Source organism: Cyprinodon variegatus, unplaced genomic scaffold (genome assembly GCF_000732505.1).
Source record: "Cyprinodon variegatus isolate N-32 unplaced genomic scaffold, C_variegatus-1.0 Scaffold102, whole genome shotgun sequence".
In the NCBI taxonomy this organism is placed as follows: domain Eukaryota; kingdom Metazoa; phylum Chordata; class Actinopteri; order Cyprinodontiformes; family Cyprinodontidae; genus Cyprinodon; species Cyprinodon variegatus.
The window spans coordinates 1,369,702-1,379,666 of NW_015150555.1; the positions used below are offsets into that span (position 1 = coordinate 1,369,702).

At 36.5% G+C, this 9,965-nt stretch overlaps 1 pseudogene; it reads left to right on the plus strand.

Moving 5' to 3' along the window:
• The first annotated feature begins 501 nt into the window (after nucleotides 1–501).
• LOC107084521 overlaps nucleotides 502–9,965 on the plus strand; it is a 14,852-nt pseudogene continuing 5,388 nt past the window's right edge.

Here is a 9,965-nt window from a genome sequence, read left to right on the forward strand (position 1 = left end):
AGCTCAAAATATCTTACAATAATGACAAAAAATAAAACTAGCAAAAATTTTTTTGTGGCAAAAACAACTAGTGTTTGAACAGTTACTCTTTTTCTCCACAGATCCTTGAACTAAGTAAAAGCTTATTACTAGATAACATAACTATTACTTACATAAAAAAGCAAACCCTGCTAAATGCATAAAATATCTATTCTTTGAACATCAAAAATTTTCAGCATTTAAATTTAAAACTTCAAAAATATTTGGAAAATTACTTTTGACTTAGTATTTTTTGAGTGATAAACAACCTTATTTTTGTCAAGCTAATAGCCCTCAACCCCACTATACATTTAATGAAGTAAAAAAAATAGATAAACAATAACTTTAAAAGATCAGGAAATGAATGTGACAAGTGAAGACGCTTAGGAAAATAAATTGGATCATGCAACATTTTCCATGGTGTTGTCTGCAGAAAATTAAGTGATAGAAGAAAGACTAATGCCAGTAGCCAGAAAACCAGCCATGGTGCCAGGGGTGAGAGCAAACCAAGCCCAGGAGCTGCAGCCTGGCCCTGGGTCAGTCTGCTCCAAACTCCCCCACTGATCTCCACCCAATTAGCAAAGAGTTCCATCTGCTGCCTGGAGAAACACACAAACATGTGTTCACAAACACACACACTCCATCACTCAAACTCACACAAACATGCGCACAGAGTTGAACAGAAAAATCTTCTACACAGAGATGTAGACATGCTAACACACACACACATGCACAAAGCATCCATTACTCATAACAATTCCTCTGTGACAAGATAAGTGATAGCCTTGTCCAGCCTCCTGCCAATTATAGCCTAATGTGAAAGAGACCAATTCACCACCACTGCTCATGTTGTTTATAGGGTGTAGCAGCACATGAGCACCCCCTGTGGTTGTGTGACTCGGGGAGTGTTATCTATATGGGCCATGATGCTATATTACTGGCATCTGTGGTTATACACAGATAGAAGGCAGCTACTCTGCTAGCTGTAGACAAGTATTCTCCATAAGTTCCTTTATCTCTTCTCTGATCAATAGTTTGCAATATACCCCTTAGCGAGAGACAACAATGGAACATAAAGGACATGGAAAAACAGGATCCAAAGAAAGTGCATGAACATGGTTTCTGTTTCTCGTTAGAATTTATGGTAATCAGCTCTGACATCAGAGTTAGTTAGGAGAAAGCTAACAAAAGAGACCAGTAGGGATTTATCTTTTATTGGTGTTTTTATGATGACACCTGCTGTTTGGTCTAAGAAAAAAAAGAACCTGGCAACTAACAAGACTTCCTACAGGAGGAAAAACTACTCTGTAATTGAGCAGAATCGTTTCACACTGTGTAATCACCACAGTCATTGACATCCCTTGATCATACCTGATTACTGGAATTATTAACCATCACTTACTTTCATTTCACACCATTATGGAGCATTTTCAGCTTGACCGGCGGAGGCCCAATATTTAATGGACAGGCAAGAAATAACTGATGTTTTGGTGGCTTTATTGAAATCCAGCTTGCGCACATCAAAACGTTCTTACACTAAAAAGAACAAACAGTATGTTATACCATCTCAACTCAGGTGACATGAAGGAAGGAAGCATAAAAAGGGATTATTAAGAAAAACAAGCAAAATTAATATACATAAAAACCTACACCAAAACAATAAACTGTACACCCAAAGTAATATTGACATACATGCAAATCAATACAATTAAACAAATGTAAAATCAATCACAAAAACCCATCAAGCTTAACAAAACTCATCCAAAACTGCCCTCCTGATCATTTTGTTAGCTTCACTAGAGTGCGGTTCACTCTAGTGAACTTCATATTCCTCTTCTACTCGTTTGGCTTGCGGATAGAAGAGTCCGAGTAGTGGCATCTCGCTGTGGAGCTGAGTCCGACGTGGTTTTTAGAAGTGCAGTGTGAGCAGAATGATTGCATCAGAGCGTCGTGCTGCACATACCTCGTGAGCTGTGAACACACACTGTACGACAAAAACCCTGCGGTTACGTTGTAAAGTGTGAGCTATAGCTGCGTGCAACAATTGAAAAATTGCAGAGTGTATGCCTGGCTTAAATCATGTCAAAGACTCACATTGATAACACCAAACCAAAAATACTGCATATTTAATAATAATAATAATAATACATTTTATTTGTATTGCACTTTACATTTAAAAAAAAATCTCAAAGTGCTACAAAATTCATAGTTAAAACAAAACCGTACAATAAAAACAGCATACATAGTTAAAACGAGACATTACAATAAAATAACATACCATATATTTGCACCATATATATATATTTACACCATATATAATGCTCTAAACTTCCATATCAATTCGTGTTTTGCACCATGTTTTTTCTCCATCACTGTTTATATTTGATCCTTGCTGCCCTTTAAGGAATGGAAATCTTTATTTACAGTTTGGAAAGCTGTACTAAATGAAACTTTGGTAGCTTTAAATCAATTACTTATGTTAATATTCAATGACTGAAGAAAAGGTTACTGATTTGTCTCTTGGACCATTTTAATATTTTCCCTTGAAAATTTACTTAAACAGTTATTTAAAAAGCTTTAGCCTTAAGCCACAATAAGGAAGGATCATAGTTTCTGTCTATTAGATCAGAAGTGTGCAACCTTGGCTTCGGCTTTGTGCCTCATTTCTTATACTAAACTCTCTTGCCCTAAAGTTTTGTGTGTTTGTGTTATTCTTATGTCCTGTGCAACAATAAAAAAAAAACAACCTAACCTGTTCCCCCTGGTAAATTCCGTCAAGAACCCAACTAGTTGTTAGGTTTATTCAATGATGATTATAAAATTAATGCGTGCTTATGAAACTTTTGTGCAAGGGGATGCTCCACTCCTGTCTCATGATCCAGTCAGGAGACCATTCTGCCTTGTAATTCTGATGAATTAGGGCAAATGTATTGAACAGATTATTATCTAGATAGTATGCTCAGGGAGAACATGCAAACTCCATGCAGAAAGACCCCGGGCTGGGAATCGAACCAGCAACACATATATGTATAACAACTCCTGCAGAAAACTTACTGCCACTCTGGGATATAAAAAGAATCACTGAAATGTTGGAAACAACTGTGTCTCCTACTTCTACATGCTCTCTCAGGGACACCTAGTTCTAGAATTAGCCATAATATCAATAACAGTTCAATATAAATGGGGAAAAGCCCCTAGAGTATAAAATGATGCAAACATAAAGCATAAATACACCACTTCTTTGCCTTGTGTATATGCTGCATCAATGAAGTCCAGTAAATACGAATACACATACACAGTTACACGTACACAACTTAATCTATTTAGCTAATCAGAAGTCCTCATTGGTAAAAAAGGCAAATAACAAAACTTCATTTAAAGTTAACACTACATATAGTCAAAAGGGTTTTTCTTTTAGGATAGTTACAGAGCGACTGAGTGACAGTTTTAGACTACTAACCATTTTAACAGAACTGCATTGTTGAAACAGTGTGCGTGAATAAATTTGTTGGAAAATGCATTAATAATGCTAGTACTGCATAGCAGTACTAGCATAGCATAATCAGCATAATTCACTAGGTTACACTAATCGTGGTTAAATACTAAAGAAAAAAAATCAAGCTGCGATGAAAACTTCCTCTCTGCTTGGCTAAGACCTGGAGAAAAAAGATTTGTTGTGGCAGAAGCTAATGTGACATGCAATTTTCCTTTCCTTAAACTCTTGCCATTTTGTCAGCAAAAAATCCTACAAGTAATAATGGAAAATCACCATCACTTACACAACATGATTTCTTATACTATATATTTTAGTGGCTTCCCCTTAATCAAAAAGTTCCTTTTTTTTTTATAAAAGTATATTTAAAAAGGCATATTTCAATACAAAAAGCTATCAAGTTTTTTGTTATCCCTTACCATTATCCTTGCTGAAATATATGCCTATTCGAAAATCACACTCAACACACTGAAGGAAACTTTGTGACACTCCCCATCCTCTGCGTCTTAAATAATACATCACCTGGTTTTAAATGCTAACAACATGTGCCTGCAGGGGTACAAGTTAATGTCCCACCTTTACTTTTTTATTAAGGTCAACTGCTGCCATTTTAACTCTTGTTAGTAAAGCTGAGCCTCTGACACAATAAAGCTGAGCAACACAACAGCTCATGCCAAACATCTTAATAATTTATAGGGGCTGAAGATTAACTGAGAAAGCCAAGTTCATTTACGAAGACAGTATTAAACATTGATAAATGGATGGATGAGTAGATGATTTGCATGTTGTCTTTTAATGATTTGTGATTATGTTTGTCATCATAGCCTCAATCATCTAATTGAATATACTGTTCTGTGCAACATTACCACTTTTATTCCTGCTTCCAATCTACCTGCTTTGGGAAATCAAGTTTAGTACATGATTTTAATGCTGTAGGTTCTTCAGTAGAAACTGTTGAGGATTTTGAAGCAAATGAAGTGTTTTTTTAAGCCTAATAGAACTTACTAATATGGAACAGATTTTAGTTTCTTGCCTTCTCCTTTTCTATATTTTTTTCATTTGTCATGCAAAACAAACAGTAAGGCTGAACAAAAAAAGGTATGAAGTAGCATTCACAGCTAACACAGTGTCCACAGTAATTTCCCTAAGCACCCCGGGGAGCTCAACGCCATGCATTTTAGATGCACAGTGGATTGACTGCTTCACAACAAGTTGAAGGAGCTCGAGTTGTATGAAGCTGACGCCCCAATCATGTGGAAAAAAAAAAAAAACAAACTCACTGAATGGTTAATGCTTAATTAGTACAGGTTTGTGTAGTTAAAATTCACTTGAATGTTTCTTTTGTTTCAGAGATAGAAATATTATTTTTTTGGGTCATCAGGAAGTCAACCAACCCATTACGCTCCGACTAAACCAAAGTGGTGTACTTTTTTAGTGTTACTTTAATATGGATTTGTACAGTTAGAACTTTAGATGCAAAGTTAGATATATAATTTAGGCTATCACTTTTTATTTCAGCCAATGATGTCACCATCCAAACACAACTTAATAAAGTAATTGCATACAGTAATATTATATGGCATCCCTGTGCTGGCATTGAACATAACAGCGGCCATGTTTACTTTATTTAGTGGGTAGAATGATTGTTTTGTAATATTAAGTCTGTGTTAAAATGTCCTCCCTAATTACTATATACTGTAGGGCACTTTGTAGTGGTTAGGCCATGTCTAGTGCATGCGTAACCAATTAAAAATCAGTTGGGTCCGAATAAAGAAAATCAACAACCGGTAAAGGACTGGAGACATTTGTAATTATAATCTGTTACTTAAACAGAATTTAACACTGAAATACAATTAGGTGTTTATGCATCCATGTTACACATTGACGTTTTAAATAACAATATATATATATATATTCAAAAACAATATTTATATATATAAATAGAAAATGTTTCCATTTTGCAATCTATATATTTTTCTATATAAGTAGAGAACAACAATCGTTAAGTTTGGTATATAGACAATTTCTTGATTCACTTATTTTATAAAACACCTGAACTGGCCGTTTGTTAATTTTTTTCTTTCTTTTTTATGGCTTAATGAGAGAATTGGGTTTAGGCTGACCTGCAAGTTTTTAAAGCTGGGTTTGAATCGCGACAAACCCATTCTCAAGCACATATCAAGGTTGAGCCAAACATACTTAAAATGTGCAGGGGTCATCATTAAGCACATTGTTTTCACTTTTCTGTCACAATTGCACCGTTCTTCCAGCAGTCCACACGTTATGGGATTTGTTGTCACAGCTGCGCAAGCACTGTGCGGGGAGACAGAATCACGTGACCAACGGGGAGCGAAAAATAGTGATCATCTGTCCAAACGGTAAGTTAACTGATTTCACTATAAAGTCCACTATATAGTCCTCACTCTAAATAGTGATTGGGGGATTTAGGGGTTAGGGTAGATGTTTGGACACAGCTTTAATAGCTCATCGGAGTCCCAGATCCCTCAGTTTTGGATCTGCTGTTGCCCCTGGCAAACCCATAGAAATTCCTGTCAAAATCTCATGACTGCACAATGTAGGCACAGGTATAATGTAACATTATAGACTGCTGATAAATGGTAACCTATGTACACAACTTGGGGAGATCACTGAATCTTGAAAAAGGACCAGAGCACTGAAAAAAGTTGTCCACTTTAGTTCCTCTTGGAGCATGCTAGCTAAATGTTAATATCATCACCCAAACATTTTAAACATCAATGCTGCAAAAAAGGTTTTAACTGCACAAATCTGCACCAACAAAGCCAATGTAAAGAGCATTCCTTATTTCACAATTTTTCAACATTATTTCTTCTATACTCCATTCTGAAAGAAAAAAAGCTTTGTCTCAGCTGTATGTTTTCAAACTCACGACAGCCAGTCCCCGATTGGCTGTTGTGACGCAAGAAAGTCTAGTTGCATAGTTACAGAATTGCACTGTGAGATGTCTTGCACTGTTAGAACCAGAACTTTACTGGAAGGCCTTCGAAATGATAGTGAAATAAAATAAAAGCTACTATATCTGGATTTCTTTTGTCTATTCATGTGTTTAATGATTTATATATAATCTTTTTCAATTTCAATTGGATAAGGCTAAAAAGTACTAGAAAATGTCAAAATAACAACATTAACTCAGTTCTTTTGCAATGACATCTGTTATGTGTGTTTGCAAGCAAGTATTATATTATACTTTCTTTATTCTTTTAATATTTATTGTGCTATTATCTGCTATTCAGCTATTTCCTTTGCTGTTGGACCACATAGATTTGCCAGTCGAGGGTGTGTTATTTCAAATTAACTTAGCATTGTGTGCATCAGTGGTCTCCAACCATTTTAAGCCCAAGATCACTGACCTTCACTTTGGTGGGAAGCAAGGTCTACCTGCAAAGGTGTTGCAGGAAAAATAGCCCAGATTCTACTTCAAACTTGAAGCCTTTTATTCATGAAATAACTCAACTATCAATTGTTTTTGAATTACATAAAATGTTTTGGTCCAACGGGACAAATTATTGCAACAAAAAAAAAAAAAAATCCTAAATAGCATCAACACATTAACTTCGATTTATCTCAATACAAAAGTAAAGCAATGCCATTTCAAGAGTTATGCTTATCTTTTGAAGCTTCATTAAAGTCCCATTAAAATCAACATTTTACCAAATAGAACTCTAATGTTAACACAATACTCAATGCAACTATAGGTACAGCTTTATGGCAACACACAAAATTAAGGCGTGGCCTATTTTCTTTTGTATGAGGTAACCATATTGATCATAGAAGACACACACACTAGCAGTGAACTAATTACACGCAGTGTTATGCTTATTCACTCAAGCTTCATGCAAGTTAGATAGCATCAGCATTTTAATAATTAAATGTATTAAAAAATAGAACTGTAATAGAACTGTAATAGAACTAGGATGTTACTCACCCAGGTTAGTGAGATGGGTGTGACTGAATGCTGTCTGTGAGTGCCTTGTAGTTTGGCTCATAGCTACTGACAGCTAGTCGGAGACAGTCTGTGAGGTGTTCGTCACTAAGGCGGCTCCTGTACTTTGATTTAATTATTTCCATCTGTGAAAATGCCATTTCTCAGAGGTATGTTGATCCAAAGTAGGCTCTCACTCTTAATGCACATGAGGTGAGGAGGGGAAACTTCTCCCTGCTGATAATTCTCCAGAAATTACTGTCCCATGATCGACCTTTCAGGTCAGTGTCATTTCTTAAATCCAGCATCCCCATATCAACCCCACTAGGCAGAGCAAATACTTGCCGAAATTTGGCTGCTACCTGTTCCACATCACTGGTCAGGAAGGGGTTTAAGATTAATCTTAATCTTCCATGGCATCTAATTTACCAAAAAGGGATTCATCAAACTGGAGTGAAAAATATTCACTGTCTGACAAGTCTTTTAGCACTTGTCGAACCATGTCTCCCGACATTTCCTCATCCTGCCGCGCCACTGTGTTGGGGCCAAGCTGGATACTGCGGATCGCAGTTTTGATGTTGTCTTTGTTCTTGAAACCGTACAAAACCATATCTGCAGTGATGACCATTGCATCAATGATTAAATCATCATCTGTAAAAGGCTTCTTGTGTTTAGCCAAAAGGTGACTAATTCCGGAATGAAGCTTCAGTTGCAGCCTTATGTTGAGCAGCAGGTTTTGTGGAAAGCCGCTGCTGGATCTTTAAACTGGCTTTCAGCTCAACAACTTTTCACTTTTTTTGATTTGAATGTTTTCAAACCAATTCACAATGCAAATCCATCAGGTGAATAAAAACTTATTTGACCAAATAATGTTTTATGAAATTATTTGCTTAATCGGGAACCATTAACCTAAGGTTAAATGATTCTTTACCCTCTTTGAATGAGCTTGCAGCAAATAGACATGAGGATTTCATTAAATTACTTTTGGTCATAACTTAGTGATTGAAATGTAATGAGCACATGAAAAAACACATGGACACTAAAGTTACATCAGTGTTTCAACCCTTAGTGAAATAAAGCTTGTCCAAGCTTCAACATCAGCTCAAAACATATTACTGCAGCATAGTGTACAGTACCATGTGATCCATCCTGTTAGCTTTGAATTTACTCATCAGTAAACACATGGAATGGTCAAAATCATCAAAAGTTTTATCAATAGAATCTGTCCCTAACTGCGCCAGGCCGTATACCTCTGTTCCTTTCCATTTTGGAAGGTTTGAATTTTTATCTAGCGGTAGCTTATTTTAGAATGGCAGGCTCACAGCAAAAATGGGCTTTTCTTCATCCCACGCGGCTCACAACAAAGAAACTGCTTCTTCGGGAGACTTTCCAATCCAGCCCGGTTCTGCAAGTTCTGAAAATCAGAGAAATGTGTTGTTTTGCAGCAGTTTGGTTCTGAAATGTCAACAATCATGACTTATCCTTGATCATTCTGGAAATCTGGGCCTTTGGGCTTGGCTACATGGTTTTGTCCTCTTCCAATGTAAACCCCTGGACAGCTTCACGGAAAGAAAAAGGATTACTCTGTCCTGTGGTTTTTACTGTTCTCAGCTGCATGGGGGGCTCAAGGCACACCTCTATGGGAGGGGTCCTGTGGAGCCAGGTAGCTGTGAGAAGAGAAGAGAAGAGAGGTCTCAAAGTTGTATTATAAGTAAAGCTGCATCCTCTTCTCACGTGATTATTTTAAGATGAAACATGGACATTGGTTCTCAATGTCCAAAATTATTATCATGGTGTATGGCACAACAAAGTCTAAGTCAAGACAGGCATGTCCTGAGTCAAGTCAAAGTTTCTGTATAAATGTATCTAATGCTATACATCTCCTATCTGTCATGCTTTATTCTGTGTGACTAGCATGCTTCAGACCCAGGTATAGCCAAATAACAGCTAATGGTATTTGAAGCTGTCATTTTTTTATCAAGGGAGATCTAAATTCTTTTGTAAAGTTTGTACAAATGTTGCATCAAATATATGTAGACCAACAATTTTCACAAAACTCTGCTCAAGCCATAATCTCCACTGTAAAGCCATGCACAAAAGCCACATTATGACACGGCACAAGAACATTTCTGGGATTTAAGGACGAATTTTCCACCAGGAAATTTTAAAACAAATTCATCTCTGGAAAAGTGTATTTAAAGGTCTGCATAAAATGAAGGTGCTGGTGATCCAAAACACTGCTGGCCAAGTCCTCATCAAATCTAAGAAAGTGGAGCATCATCCCAGTTCTAAATCAATACACTGCCATCTTAGAGAATAGACCTCTGATGGCTCTTTGTGTCCTACCCAGCAATCAGCATAAACTATTTATTGCTTCCCCACAATTTATGCAAGCAATCTTGATAAAACAACATTACAACTTGGGCCTATCAATTATTTTTTTTGTGTTCCTCATTGTTGTCCATTGAGAGGTATGCAAATTTTCACAATATA